Source organism: Staurois parvus, unplaced genomic scaffold (genome assembly GCF_062004578.1).
Source record: "Staurois parvus isolate SC_StPar_1 unplaced genomic scaffold, SC_StPar_1.0 ptg000719l, whole genome shotgun sequence".
NCBI classification, from domain to species: domain Eukaryota; kingdom Metazoa; phylum Chordata; class Amphibia; order Anura; family Ranidae; genus Staurois; species Staurois parvus.
Genome location: NW_028318515.1, coordinates 10,124,925 through 10,141,001, shown reverse-complemented (window position 1 = coordinate 10,141,001; position 16,077 = coordinate 10,124,925). Strand labels below are relative to the sequence as shown.

Below are 16,077 nucleotides of genomic sequence, written 5' to 3'. Positions count from 1 at the left end.
GCACCTGTTTGGCACAAAGTTATACATGCACAGATAAAATCACATATGAGGGACTATACATTGTGGTTATTAATATATTCACAAGTGTTTAAATCACATGTTTTTGATGCACTTAGTAGATTGTGTACAGTATATGGAGATATATGCGCGGCACTAATATAAGATATTACTACTGATGGCTGTTCCTGTCTGTGGAATACTTTCCTTCTGCACCTGTCCTGGTGCCTTTTGATGGGATCCCATAGGGGGGTAGAAACAATTTTTGTTTTATAGATATATGGCAGTCCCCCCGCCTCTACTGGAAATTTATACTTTTTTTCTATAGAATATACTCTTCTCCAGTTACTATACAGGCCACTCTGGACTTGCTGAGCAACCTATCTCAGGATTTTACATTTCTGGTTTCAGCCTCTCTACTGTTTTCTGTTTGAGGTTGCAGTATTTGGGGATGTAAGCATTTTAGTGTTGGGATTGGAAATGTGGGGAGGGGAGAGGAATGTTCAACCCCAGGATCTTCTGCTGGGGGATTGCTCTGGGATTATTTTTTCTATGTTTTCAGGATGTGCTCACTATTCTGATTTTTTTTTCTTTATATTGCCATACCTTTATCATGCTTCATTATTGCTCATGTATGTCCTATGTCTCAGAGTGTTTGTCGACCACTTGGGTTCGGTTTTCCTGGGGGGACTGGGCCCGCGAACCTTTATTCTCTGTATTTCTGTCTTATAGCCCTGCCATGTCTCAGTTTACTATAGTGTCCTGGAACGTTCAGGACCTGAATTCTGTGGTGAAACGCTCCCTGGTCTTTCGCTATTTGAAGAAGTATGGCCCCCTCATTTGTATACTCCAGGAAACCTATCTTCAAGGATCTAGGATTCTTGGATTAAAGAAACCTTGGGATGGCTCTATTTTCATGCCACATACTCCACCTATGCTCGCGGGGTCAGTGTCCTCATCAGGAGGTTCCTACCATTTCAGGTCCTGGCTGTTTACATTGATCCAGAGGGTCGTTATGTTCTTTACGTGCATGTATTGATGATAGGCGGGTGCTGATTGTGGGGCTGTGTCTTCACCCCCAGCATCTACCCATCTTCTATTACCTATTATGCAGCTCTTTGTTCAATATGATTAAGAATTTGTTTTACTTCTTGGTGACTTCAAATGGTCCCTTGCCCTGATCTGGACAGGCTCCACACCCAGACGCGAGTCAACTCTCATCTTATGTCATGGGCCTCTATGTTTAATCTCATTGATGTGTAGAGACATTTACACCCTGACAGGAGGGAATTTACCTGCCATTCAGCCTCATTCAAGACTCTCTCTCGGATATAATTTGGCTTTTGCTTCCCCCTCCACACTTTGTTGTATCACAGAGGCCCTTATTCTCCCTTGCAGTGTATCTGACCATGCACCTCTGTGTTTGACCCTTTTGGTCTCCTCCCCACCGGGATCCCGATTGTAGCATCTGTCTAGATTTTGGGCAATGGATGAGCACTTGCATGAACCTCTACTGGAACCTGTCATTTCTGGGTGCTGAATGGGGACTCAGCCTCTCCCATGGTACATGGTATTGTGGGACACCTTTAAGGCGTGGGTCTGGTACATCTCTCACATATCATTGTTGCAGAAGGAGTCAGCTAGGTTGCATGAGGCTCTGGAGGAGGAGACAGCTGCACTGGAGGCCACATATGTTAGGCAGCCCGATTCAGAACATTATTCAGCCTAGCGTCAGGTTTTGCGCTAGCTTGTGATTGGCAGAGTGGATCCAAACTAAAAAGGCCCTGCTTCATTCAGCCCAGAGGATATTTGAAGATGGGGCAAAAACAGGACATTGCTAGCTTGGTTAGCTAAGAGTCAGACTCCGATGACCCACATTGGTAGCAATCAGGACAGGGTGTTGGTTTGCTCACCACTCCTGACCTCATTAATGCTTGGTTTTTGGAGTTTTTTCAGTATTTATATTCATCTAAATCCACCATTCTTCCTTCTGACCTCACTGTTTTTTTGGACTCTATTTCTTTTTCTGCTTTGGATGCTTCTGATAGGGACAGGCTTGATGCTGACATTACTTTAGAGGTGGTGCACATATTAGGTGGTTGAAGTGTGGTAATTCCCCCGGGCCTGATGGCCTGCCGGCGGAATTCTACTCTCAATTTGTAGAGATTGTAGCCCTTAAACTTACTGCTCTTTTTTGCTGCTCTTTCTTCCATGTCCTCTCTGCCTGAGACAATGGAGAAGGCTGGTATTGTGTTGAAGAATATATATTTTTTTTTTAATATATTCTTCAGATTTTTTTTAACATATAAAATAGTCATTTTAACATATATTTTTACACATATTTTAAATGCATTCTAAAATGTAGATTTGTATTTTTAAAGACTTACAGTATATTTGAAATGTATTTTTAAAAATACTTTTCATCTATTTTGTAAAAAAATGCATTTCAACATATATATATATATATATATATATATATATATATATATTTATTGAAATATATTTTGAAATATATTGAATATGGCCAAAATTATAGTATTTCAAATATGTGTCAATATATTTGGGAAGAATATTTTTAAAATACATTTCAAATATATTTTTCTTCCATGTGGGTATACGTGATTTTGCATTTCCAGGAAGGGTGCGCGTGCGAGCCACGTGCACGCCCTACACGCGCCGCCAGTCGTGGCCGCGGATGTCAGTAACCGGTTCCCGTCTGGTAATTACCCACCAGCGCCCGTTGATTACTGAGCATCTTCGACAGCATCTTTGCAAACAAAACAATCTTCCTCCCTGTCAGCTCGAGCACACTGCACGGGATGGCTGTGCACAGTACAGCCATCCCGATCAGTGTGCTTACAATGAATAACACCCCCCCCCACCCCCTAGTAAAATACTCCCAGAAAACAGTTAACCCTTTGATCGCCCCTCACATTAACTCCTTCCTGCCCAGTGCCATTAGTACAGTGTCAGTGCTTTGTTTTAGCACTAATCACTGTATTGGTGTCACTGCGGTGTCAGTGACACCAAGTTAGTTCCCCCCAGTGTCAGAATGTCCACCACAGTCCTGCAGTCCCACTAAAAGTTGCTGATCACCTCCATTACTAGTAGAAAAAAAATCCCATTATCTATACCGCCATTTGTAAACATTTGTTAACGGAAACCAATTAATTTGCACATATTGGGATTTTTTTATAGCAAAGACATGTCACAGAATACATTTTGGCCTAAATTTATGCCGAAATTTGATTTTTTAAAATTTTTTTTACTGGGCATGTTTGTTTAATAGCAAAAAGTCAAAAATATTCGGCGGAGAGGGCGAGAGACACATGCCACCCCCCTCTGACATTCTTCCTCGATAACTTAAGTTACGTTTCATAACACTCATCTTCCCCCTCCCCCCCGCCTTCCCTACTCTTCCCTCCTTCCCTACCCCTCCCTCCTCTCTCTCCCCCTCCCACCCCACAATTTTTTTTTCTTCTTCTTTCTCTCTCTTTTCCCTGTCTTTTGCTGGGACGGTGCTTCCGACATGCTAAACTGAACATTTTCATACCTGACCTAGAATCACATTATCAATCAACGTACCTCAGTGTAATTTCTCCACATCCACCGTTCTGAAAATGTTCTTGTCTATCATGAATCTACACACAATATTGACAATAGGTTCTTATGACCATATTACTCAAAACCTGTTTATTTTTTGTCTTTCTAGATTCACATCCCCCTCTTAGTTCTCTAAGTTGTTGTTTTGGGTCTGCCCCCTCATTCTTCTGTGTTCAACTTCCATGCCAAGTTCACACTTGTCTGTTTTACCAACGCGTGCCAAACGCCCCTATAGCGTTTAGCAAGCGTTGGTCCGGCGTTTGCGGAGCATTTTTTAATGCTCGGCAAATACTCCGCAAACGCTGCATGTGCGGTTTAGCGGCGGTTGCTAGGCATTTGCCGAGCATTAAAAACACCCCACAAATGCCTATAATGAAGTTTAAATGGCGTTACCGCTCTGCAAACGCCCCGCAACCTCGTCGCAACCGCACCGTAGACTGCACCATAGACTAGAATAGGAGGCTTCAACGCCTCCTGACTCGACCAGAGGCGTCCGTTTTGCTGCAACCCCGTTAGAACAGCTGTAATGTGCAGAATTGTCCGAGGCATTTGGGAAGCGGTAAAAACGCTCACCAAACACCTCTATGCTGCCTGCACACAACGCTAGTGTGAACGTAGCCTTACTCTTGTTATAAGGTTAGATGCTTCTAGCAAACTGTTGTATCGATACAACCCATGCTTTATTCTATGTTTATGTTTTTTGATGCTCAATAAATCTTTATTGAAAAAAAAATATATTTTTTTTTTCTCAAAATTGGCTGTCTTTTTTTGCTTATAGAGTAAAAAATAAAAACGTACAGACCATCACTTCATTTGGGTGCAGCATTGCATGACCACGCAATTTTCAGTTAAAGTAACACAGCACCATAACGCCAAAAATGCCCTGGTCATGAAGGGGCGTAAATCCTCAGAAGGGCAAGTGGTTAATAACAAATGCTTATTCCTTAATCTGTTGTGTCATGACAATATGGGTACTAGAATTATTGCCTCATTGGAGGCATTTGATTCAGCAGAATAGGCAGAATTCGGAACTAAATTTCCACGCTAGCTTCAACTACTATATCGTGCCCCTACAGCGTGTGTCCGCACCAACGACTAGCTGTCTCCTTTCCTTTACATCATGGTACTCGTCAAGGCTGTCCACCTCTCCCATGTTTTTTCACTTTGGCCTTGGAACCACTGGCTATTTTGGTTCTGGGATCTTCAGAGTTCTGCGGGTGGGGATGCTGGAGGAGATGATATCACTATCTGCGGACGATGCCATGCTATATCTCGGCGATGCAGGCCCATCCCTGTTGGCTGTGCTGTGTATTTTTGATACTTTAGGAACCTTTTTGGGTGTCAGGTTCAGTTGGTCCAAATCTCTCCTCTTTCCTATTAATGAGCAAGCAATTGCTTTTGCCAACCCTTCTCCATTGTGCTGGATGGACAAATTTAAGTACTTGGTGGTTATTGTAACTAAGGCCCTGCCCTATTATTTCAATCATAACTTTCTCCAGCTGCTGGCTTCTCTTAAGTTGTGTTGTTCTTCCTGGGATACCCTCCCTTTGCACTTCCTTGTTCGCATTAATATCATTAAAATGATGCTCTTACCTAATTTTAACTACATTTTTCGAAACTGTCCTATTTGGATCCGTTTCAGTTTTCTGTGAGATCAATTCATGTGTGAGCTCCCTCATATGGAACGGTGCACTGCCCCGGTTGGCTAAATCCACCCTTTGGCTTCCCTCTCGGTTGGGGGGGCTGACTCTATCTCATTTTCATACCTACTTCTGGTCAGCGATGCTGGTCTCCATATATTTGTGATTCACGAGCCCTAGATCCAATGCTGCGATATGTTTGGAGGCTGCCTATGTGGCTTCCTTTGCTGATCTCTGAAATTGGTATTCAGGGGTCCCAAGGCCTATGACAGGGTTCCAGTTCCGACACATGCCACCTGGAAGGTTTGGGGGTTGCCCGTCATCATTTTTTGAGTTAGAATCAGTGGTCCCCTGCACAACCTTTGTGGGGTGATCTTTCCCTCCCTCATCTCTGTACTCTCCCAGACTCTCAAGTTTGGGCACACAGAGGTATCAAAATGCTGGAGGATATTATGCCCTTTGGGACATTCTTTTAGGGCTCAATTCCCTCAGCTGCCCCTCCTTCAGGGTGATCCGATCGAAAAGCTGCTCACCCAGGGTGATATAGACAAGCCTCTTTCTACACTATATGGAGCCCTCCTTACTACTGACTCCCCTAAGATTGAGCTGGTGTTGGAAAAGTGGAGAGCTGATATATCCTCCCTGGATAAAGTTAGCTGGGCAGAATGTTTGTAGGGCGGTCCTAAACTAGTAATTTCTTCTAGAGATAAGTTGATCCAAATTTTTTCATAGGGTATACTATACTCCTGCGAAGCTAAACAGAATATACCCGACACACGACCCTGTGTGTCCTCGCTGCCGTGTCCATCCAGTGTCGAATCTTCATATGTTTTGGGATTGCCCAAGTCCAGCAAGTTTTTGGACTGATGTTCTTGAATTGATAAATCTCAGGTTACAACTATCCCTTCCTACCCAGAGTTATCTCTTCTGGGGATTCAGGAGGAGGATCAGCATTCGCATTATACCAAATTGCTGATTTCTTTCCTTTTCTTCTATGCCAAGAAAGATATCCTCCTATGGTGTCTTCCTGGGAAGCTATGGTAGATGCAGCCCTGCCCATGTACAAACTTACTTATCTCATCAAAGGCTGCCATGGAAGTATGATAAATTGTGGTCCCCCTGGATCTGGAGATAGTGTTCCCTTCTCTTCCCTTTTTCCTTCTCCTTTATTACCCCCTCTATTTCCTTCCCTTGTCCTATTCTCCTTGTTTTCCCCACTACCTTCTTCTATCTTTACATTTGGACAGCTATCCCCTGGTGCCTCCCCAGACTTTAACTCAGGGTATCTTTAACTGAGTGGTGACTTCATGATTTTTGTTTTATACATGCAGGCAAGATTTGAATCAATATTTCAATGAACACAAGAACAATTTCCAATATTTTGACAAAGCTGAGTGTTATAGAACACTTGTTTAGCTCATTACATGAAAGTATGGTTAATAATATAACTTATATTACAAAATCTTCAGTTTTACTCAAATTAGTTGATGCAAAAATGAATACACCCCACAATAAAAACTACTACAGCTAGTATTTTGTGTTACCGCCATGATTTTCAAGGACTTAGTCTTCTAGGCATGGACTGAACAAGTTGGCAACATATTGCGATGTTTATCTTTTTCCATTCTTCAAGAACGACCTCTTTTAGAGCCTGGATGCTGGATGGAGAGTGATGCTCAAGTTGTCTTTTCAGAATTCCCCATAAGTGTTCAACAGGATTCAGATCAGGAGACATACTTGGCCACTGAATGATGACTTTCACCCTGTTCTTCTTCAGAAATGTAACAGTGACCTTAGATGTGTGTTTTGGATCATTGTCAAGTTGGAAAAGTGCTTGATGACCAAGGGCACGGAGTGATGGTAGCATCTTTTCTTTCAATATAGAGCAGTACATTCATGAAACCATTATTGAAATGCAGCTCCCCGACACCAGTAGCCCTCATGCAGCCCAGAAGGACACTGCCACCATCATGTTTCACTGTAGGCATTTTTCTTTGTACTCCTCACCTTTGTGACACCATCCAGTTTTGAAGCCATCAGTTCCAAAAACATTTATCTTGGTCTCATCACTCCAGAGTACATTCTTCTTTTTCAGCCTGGGCCCTGGCAAATTCTAGGCAGCTTTTTTGTGCATGGGCTTTAGGAGAGGTTTCCTTCTTAGACAACACCCATGCATGCCAATCCTCTGCAACGTACGCCGTATTATGTCACAGGAAACAATCACCCCAGTTTGACTTTCTACTTCTTTAGCTAACTGCAGTGAACTTGCATGACGATTTTCTTCAACCTTTCTCTTTAGAAGATGCTCCTGTCGAGATGTTAACTGCCATGGACGGCCTGCACGTCTCTGTGTGATAGTTGCAGTTCCATCTTTGTTATATTTTGTATCACTTTTGCTATAGTATTCTTATTATAAGTAAGATTTTGCTGTTCTTCTTGTATCCTCCACCTTTCTTGTGTAAAGAAATTATTTTCTTTCTCAGGCCTTGTGACATTTCTCTTCCATGTGGTGCCATTGCTGACAGCATGAAATGGGAAGGGCTTTTTTTTTGTTAAGTATCGCCCTTTTATAATCAACTGTCTGCTGGACACCTGTTTAATGAATAATTAGACCTATATTTGAATTCTTGTTAATTAGGATTTTGTTGTCTTAAATTTAGCTTTGCTCGTAAGACTTTCATTGGGGTGTATTCATTTTTGCAACATGGTCTTCAATGAATTTGTTAGGAAAAATACTTTTTTGTGTGTGCAAATGAACAAATCTTGTTTGCATTTGTGGGAGTATTTTGCAGTACAGTGTCCCATAGAAAATGTTGATCCTGAAAGGAAAGTATAGATTTTTGTATCCGTTGAGATATACTCATTTATGCTGAGCACTGTGTGTATATATATATATATATATATATATATATATATATATAAAAAATCTACTGTATATTGGGCTGCTGTATTCTGCTCTTTTACAATGATATCCTTTGCATAGGAAGCCTTTTATGTCATCAGCTTTTCTTAAATTCTAAAGTACATGTGTAACATAATGACTTGTTGACCTTGTAAAGCATACAGTAAGGAACAATACCCTCTTGGCTGATTATGTTCAATTCAAACAGGTTAAAGGTTTGGTCATGGGAGAATTTTACCTTGAAAGATTGCTGTTACATTTACAGTAACCACAGCTCTTTGGGTGTCCATATTCATATGATGGCATTCACCTGATCCAGCTGAAGACAATAAATCATATATATAGAATCAGGTAGACAATTTGCATAAAGTAAGAATAGTGATAAGTGAGCGCTCTAAAAATAGCAGCTGTAACACTCAAGGTAACCGCAATAAACCTTCAAATGACAATAAATAAAGTGCAGCGCTAATATGCAGTCATAAAAATAGATAGTGAACATAAATGGTGGATAATAAATGGTAAATAATAGTTCATCCAATAAAGGAATAAAGTTCAAACAGCACAGATTGATGATCTTCCCAACAGCAGATTTCTAGACAGACTTGTGACGAACAAATGGTAAAATTGCGCACTCACCAAAAGCGCATAGGTAATGCACAGATATATGTGTAACCACCAGGGATCTCTTAGATAGGCGGATGGTATCAGATGTGTGGTGAGCTTCCTTCTATGGTATGGTCATCAAGCCTAGGGCAGTATGGAAATCTGCTGGGTCCAGAGGTCCCCTTAAGGATGGGTGGGTGCTCAGTCTGGGTACAGGGCTCCCTCCTCTGGATGCTGGATCAATGGGGATTATTGCTTCTAGCTTTATGCCCCCATGGGCTCTCCGTAGCTGGCAGCAGGAAGTGCTTGTGTGACCCGGAAGTTCCTCTGTTGATGCCTCAGAGCGGGCGATGCGGCGGAGTGGTTTGAGTGGAAGAAGTGCGGGAATTCAAAACACTAACAATAACGTATAAAGCCATTTATAACACTGCCCCAAATTACATCACCGATCTTGTCTCTAAATATCACCCAAACCGTACTCTCCGCTCCTCGCAAGAACTCCTACTCTCTAGCTCCCTTGTCTTCTCCTCCCATGCTCGTCTCCAGGACTTCTCCAGAGCTTCCCCCATCCTCTGGAACTCTCTACCCCAATTTATCAGACTATCACCTACTCTGCTCACTTTTAGGTGTTCTCTGAAAACCTATCTCTTCAGGGAAGCCTATCCTGCCCTCAGCTAATACTGGAATCTTCTACTCTTCGAACCAGTCCACCCCCTACAGTTACTACCTTTTGTACCACTAGCCCCTCCTTCCTAGATTGTAAGCTATTGAACTATATTGTATTGAACTATATTATTGCTGTATTGTCTCCCGTTATATTGTAAAACGCTGAGCAAACTGTAGGTGCTAAATAAATCCTGTATAATAATAATAATAGAAGGAAGCTCACCACACATCTGATACCATCTGCCTATCTAAGAGATCCCTGGTGGTTACACATATATATATGCGCATTACCTATGCGCTTTCGGTGAGTGCGCAATTTTACCATTTGTTCCAGTCACAAGTCTGTCTAGAAATCTGCTGTTGGGAAGATCATCAATCTGTGCTTTTTGAACTTTATTCCTTTATTGGATAGACAATTTGCATAGTTTGGAAAACCTGCCCCCATCACTACCCATCCTGTGTCAGGTACCTATCTACATCTTAAAGCTGGAAATTATACAGCACCCCAATTCCCACTTTAATCATGGGGTAAAAATAGCATACAGTTAGAAACATCTAAAAGAATGAACTGATTTTTCCACTGCTGATAGAGCATATGGCAGTATCTGCACAGCTGTAAATGTACCCATAAACATTATGATTGCCTAGACTGTGTGGGAACCTAACCTTTTTTCAGTCAAGGCACTCTTTAAAATATGGAGAATGTCAAGGCACCCTCTAAAATTATGGACAGTCTTGAGGCACCCCATTCTAAAATGTAAAAACTATTCTAATAGTTTTATATAACGCAGCAACATCCACACATGTAGGACACCCAAAATTAGAGGTAATTTATTCTTCCAAAGCAAATACACTTTTGCACACTGGTACTGAGTAGTATTCCAATGAATTCTCTTCTCCCTCAGTTTTTCTCCATCACTGAGCTAATGTGACCCCAGCACTTATGGAGAGGGGCAAGGGAGGGTCAAACAAGGATGCTATGCAGGCAACCGACATTCTCCTTATCAACTGATGATGTCATTGGTTAGGACTCCGGAAGCTAGAAGGTTGTCATGGTGAATAGTGAACAGAGTGTGGCTTTGTGTAACTAAAAGGCAGGCTTTTTCCAACCACTGGCTTGTATACAAGTTTTGGGAATTTTTTTACATTTTGCCAAGGCACACCTGAAGAAACCTCAAGGCACCTCAGGGTGCCTGGGCACCCTGGTTGAAAAAGGCTGATCTACTCTTTCTGACTGGAAACTCTGACTGTTATTATATGTATGCTCCCAAAACCACACACTGATGACTCTTCCTGGACTAACTACTGCCTGACCTCTCTGTTAAACCTAGACGTGAAGCTCTTGGCTAAAGTCCTTGCCACCCTGCTAAACAATTTTATCAGTTGTCTTATTCACCGTGACCAGGTAGGGTTTATCCCAGTCCGCCAAGGTAGTGATAACATATGACGCACCATGCTCATAGCCCATGCAGCCAAATCAGGCCTTATCACTTCCTGTTTTCTGTCGTTAGACATCAGGAAGGCGCTCGATACTGTATCATTGTCTTACCTACATTTTTCTTTACAAAAGTGAGGTTTTGGCCCCCACTTTCTACGTTGGATCACCACTCTATACAACTCATCTAGGGCATACATTAAATATGCTGGTTACAAAATCAGATACAATCAATATAAGAAGGGGTACGTGACAAGGCTGTCTGCTTTCTCCCTAACTTGCTGGCCACTTTGGACCGGCTTGCTGTGATTTTGGGACTAACAGTTAATGCTCAGAAATCTACAGCATTAAATATTTCTTTATTGGAAATGGAACTAAGTGTGGTGCAGGAAGCACTGCTGTTTACATGGGCTACACACCGCCTCCCCTACTTGGGCAATCAGCTCATGGCTAAACTTTCCAACTTATTAGTGGCAAACTACCCTCAAATGTTGAAGCAGGTGACAGGCCTAATGACACAGTGGTCCTCTCTCCCACTTTCCTGGCTAGGTAAAATCAATGTTCTCAAAATGACTAGCTTCTTGAGCTATCCAGAGTCTTACCAATCCCTGTTCCGTCCTACTATCTTAGGATTTTACACTGGAGAGTCATGTCATTTGTCTGGGGTACAATTAAACTGAGAGTACCCAAAGTCACCTTATACCTTCCCAAACTTCGAGGGGGACTGGGTCTCCCAAACTTTACCTCTCACTATTATACGGCTCACTTGGCCCACCTACCAAAGTATCACTCTGTATGTGAAACCCCTTTGTGGGTCGCAATCAAATCAGTAGGTTGCGATCCTTTGTCAGTGGCCAGCCTCCTATGGATTCACCCAGCAGATCGAGCCCATTTGGCACAAACTGAAGGCTACGTACGGACTACAGTCTCCACATAACCAACTCCTATCATTTCTTAAAAACCCAGCCTTTTATCCTGCATGGGTAAGCCCCGCTTCTTTCCAAACCTGGACTACCACAGGCCTCTTTCATCTCTTTAAATTGGTCAACACAACTTCATTCTTCTCTTTCCCGACTCTGTGCAAATCCTTCTGACTCCTCCGGTCAGAACTCTTCAACTATGTACAAATAAAGTACTTATACTCACAATTTATCCAGAGGGGCAACCCCTTGAACAAACTCTCACGCTTCGAGGATTACTGAAACCGAGATCCCCATGCCAGGGGCCTTGTTTCAAGTCTCTACAACCATATACTTTTTAAACCTAATGAAAGCACCCGCTCTTATGTATCGAAATGGGAGAAAGATCTAGGCCATAGTTTCGATACAGCAGAATGGTCAGAGATGTGGCAATCCACCAAGGCTTCTTCACCCAATGTACTGGCTGTGGAAGCCAATTGTAAAGTGCTCACTAGATGGTATCTAGTCCCAGTCAAAATCTCAAAATTCATACCCTCTGCTTCAGCTTGCTGTTTTTGCAGCTGTCAGGAACCTGGTATGCATATGCACATTTGGTGGGATTGCCCTGTGGTCCAGGATTTCTGTAAGGCAATCTTTTCACTGGCCTCGGAATTGTTTGAGGTACTTTTACACCCAGACTCTGCCATCGCTCTCCCAAACCTGAGACTAGCGTCCTTGATGTGTAGATAATTAAAACTCCTGCTTCCAGTCCTGACATCTGCAAAACAGACCATAGCTAAAGCAAAGAAATCTCCATCTTTAATCTTGGCTGAAACTAAACACAGAGTGCATCGTACTCTTATAAATGCTAAAATGGAAGCCATAGAAAAAGATCAGTTAGGCAAATTTGATAAGATCTGGCAGCCATGGATCAAGCACTGTCTGCCCCCTGATTTTGATGGGACAGTGCTCCTACCGTTGTAGCCCCGTGTGCATGCCCAGCTCACACTCCAGTCATTGTTTGGGATAACCTCACTTCCTTTGTCTTCTTTCTTTCTTCATTCTTTCTACTTTCCTTTTCCTTCCCTCTTTATTATATTCTTTCTTTATCATAGAATGGGTTATGTATTCTGCTATCACAGCTCTCTATATGGCTGAGCCTGTGACTCGGCAGTCGGCTTCACCATACTGTACAGACTTTAAGGCTCACTCTCCCCTCCCTAATCTATACTGTTTCTCTCTCTCTCAGGCCTGTTACATGATTTGATTTATGACTACCTCTGGATTGTAATGCTTATTGTCACCTTGTACTAAAATGGTCTAGTACCTGTTGTACTCGCCTAGTTTCAGTTCATTAGCGACTCTTTCAATACACCATGTCATTGCATAAGTTAAATATTAGTCGCTTCTTTTGAGTAATGTGACATTTCAGATGTTGACCTTTCCTTACAATTTCTTTGTAACCCAGAATTATTTAGTGTACTATGGTGGCTTGTTTCTCTTTTGTTTGTACCATGCTTTTTGTTAAATCAATGACATTTTTGAACAAGAACAAGGCTGATCTAAGGTACTAAAAGCAGGAAAGAAGTGTGTTTTTAGGAGGACAACATCCTAGAGGCCACAAAACATGGCAGGGGCTATAACCCTTCAGTCCAAAATAAAAAAAAAAGTTTTGCCTTAACCCCAGGTTCACACCTAAGCATTTTCTGCAGCGTTTTGCAGACACGCAGTACAGTCCATTTAACATGATTTCCTATGGGACAGGTTCACATCTCCGCGTTTTCACCCGGTGCGTTTTTTGGAAAGGGTCAGGGACTTTTTTTAACGCAAAACATTGCATTTTTGGTTCTATAGACTTCAATGGAAATGCTTCAGAAAAGCATGCATTGTGTTTTTGCTGCGTTTTACATTTAAAATCTGCCTAGCAACAAGAAAAAAAAAATGAAAAAAAAAACGCAAAACACATCAAAAACGCAGCAAAACATGGCAAAAAAGCAAGTGCAAAAACGCAAAACGCAATGCAGAAACACCTCAAACTCAACCTGCATAGGTGTGAACCTAGACTTAGTTCTACTTTTAGTGAAGGCATAAAATAAAATAAAGAATATTCTGATTTGGATTTATTTATTATTTCTGGTAGCATTATCAAGTGCTTGGTGACAAATAGCTGCAATAAATAACTCATAAAGTCTAATATTCTCTATTTGATTTCTTTGAAGGCAATAGCTTCCTGTCTATGCCTCTCAGAGTCAAACATACTGTATAACTATAGCTATAATAACTGCTATTGAGCCAAAAGCACAGGGGCCCTGTGACAACTCCCAGGTGAAATACATCAAAGTTTACCTTAACATCTATGAAACACAGGTGTCACTTATCTGAATGAATAATAAAAATCATGTTGGAGTGATAAAAAGTTCACACCCTCTATTTACATAGTGAACCACTGGGGGAGATTTACTAAATCTGGATCACTTAGAATCTTATGCACCTGTGCATGGTAGCCAATCAGTTTCTAACCTCAGCTTGTTCAATTAAGCTTTAGAAATAAAACCTGGAAACTGATTGGTTTCTATGTAGAAGTGCACAAGATTCTGAGTGAACCAGCTTTAGTAAATAAGCCCCAATGTACAGTATATTTCAGTCATATTTAGATGGATCTTCTTTTTAGCTTATAAACTATTAGCATGAATACAAATAACATGAATCCCATCAAACATACACTGTAGAGCATACATAGAGGTTCACTTTCATCATATGTAATCAAATAAATGGCACTGTGCAGTTCTCTTTACATACTGAGTAAGAACAAACACTAATTACAACCCACTCTGTACTCTGAAAGTACCAATGTACCGTAAAAACTAATTCTGAGAATTACTCTCAATATATAACAAATGAACCATACATGTGTGCTTTTACAATTATGAGCAGCTACTGAGACACTGAAAACCATACTGAGCAGATATGGGTGCAGGGCACTTGTCATCACATAAAGAAGAAAAAAATCAAGTATTACCTCTGAGATGCAAGAGCAGTGCTACTATGCATTGTCCATATACTGTATAAAGAATAAGAACAGATATTGAGAATTATACCCAATTACAGAAGAAGGGAAGTGCTAAGATGCAGAGACTATACATACAGAATACTAGTACTGATAATTACACCCAGCATACTGAAGTAAAAAGGTGACGGTTTTTGTATTTGGTTTGGTTTTAAAATTTGCATGTTTTACAAAAGTGTTTCAAAATCAATCACAAGTTTTAGTTTTTTTTTGCATTTTATCTACATTTTGCACACACATATTACATATTTAAAAAATAGAAAATACATCGGAGACAAAGAAAGTGTGATGTTAGTGATAGCAATGACTTACCTGGAATGCTTGCTAACTTGGGTTAGGCTGGGATTTGAGCCTTTGAATGTGCTACAAAATCTGGTTTCTTTAGGAAGAGCGAATGCCTTAGCGTAGCCCCCTCCTTCCTTGCATATTATAGCCCCCTGCTCTTCTGAGAGTGTCTAATTACTGTCTGTGCTGTCCCAGCTTTCACCTCCCTACATAAACGTTAATGTAGCTACTGGGATAGAAGAGAAAAGGAACACTACGAGGTAGATTTACTAAAAATTGAGCACTCAGTCTGATTCAGCTGTGCATAGCAGTCAATCAGCTTCTATCTTCAGCTTGTTCACTTAAGCTTTGACAATAAAACCTGGAAGCTAATTGGTTTCTGTGCAGAGGTGCACCAGATTTTGCATCATCCAGTTTTAGTAAATAACCACCTATATGTCAGCTCTGAGTCGGCTTGGGTTGTTGACGTCACATCCAAGATGGCAGTGCCTAGTGTCAGCCTCAGAGTTTCTGGATGTCTGCACATTGGAAGCTTTTAAAAGTAAATAACAACCCTAAGATATGTTAAATGCACATACAGACTTATGGAAATAATTTTGTTGGAGTTAATGATCTGGCAACAGGGTCTGTTTAAATATGGCTCAGTGGACATGTTGGGTGCCTCAGTAAAAATGTTGTTACTCTTTGAAATTATTCCTGTGATTGCTGTAATCGTCTCTGATATCTTCTCCTGATTAACTACTTCTAGTGTAAAGCCAGCTTCAGACTACTGCTTAGGTACCCTTGGTTATTGCTTCTGCCTGCCCTGACCTGATCTACTGCTGAACCTGACCATGACTCTGCCTCACTGTTGGTGTGCTACCTTCCAGTATGGACTGTCACCTGTTGCCGGCAAGTAAGTCTGTAAAGACAGTAGTCTGGCAGTTATCAGGTGTCAAAATTCCAATCCCACCTTCAGAGGTTTTGAAGAAGTATAGGCA

General features: G+C 41.4%; 1 long non-coding RNA gene across 1 annotated transcript in view; it reads right to left on the bottom strand.

Annotated features, from left to right (window-relative positions):
• The window catches only part of LOC149445557 (uncharacterized), an 83,050-nt gene extending 74,587 nt beyond the window's left edge, over positions 1-8,463 (bottom strand). Inside the window, exon 1 of the long non-coding RNA XR_016306396.1 lies at positions 8,381-8,463. This is a non-coding gene — a long non-coding RNA (uncharacterized LOC149445557). The remainder of the gene's footprint in view (positions 1-8,380) is intronic.
• Between the last annotated feature and the right edge of the window lie 7,614 nt (positions 8,464-16,077).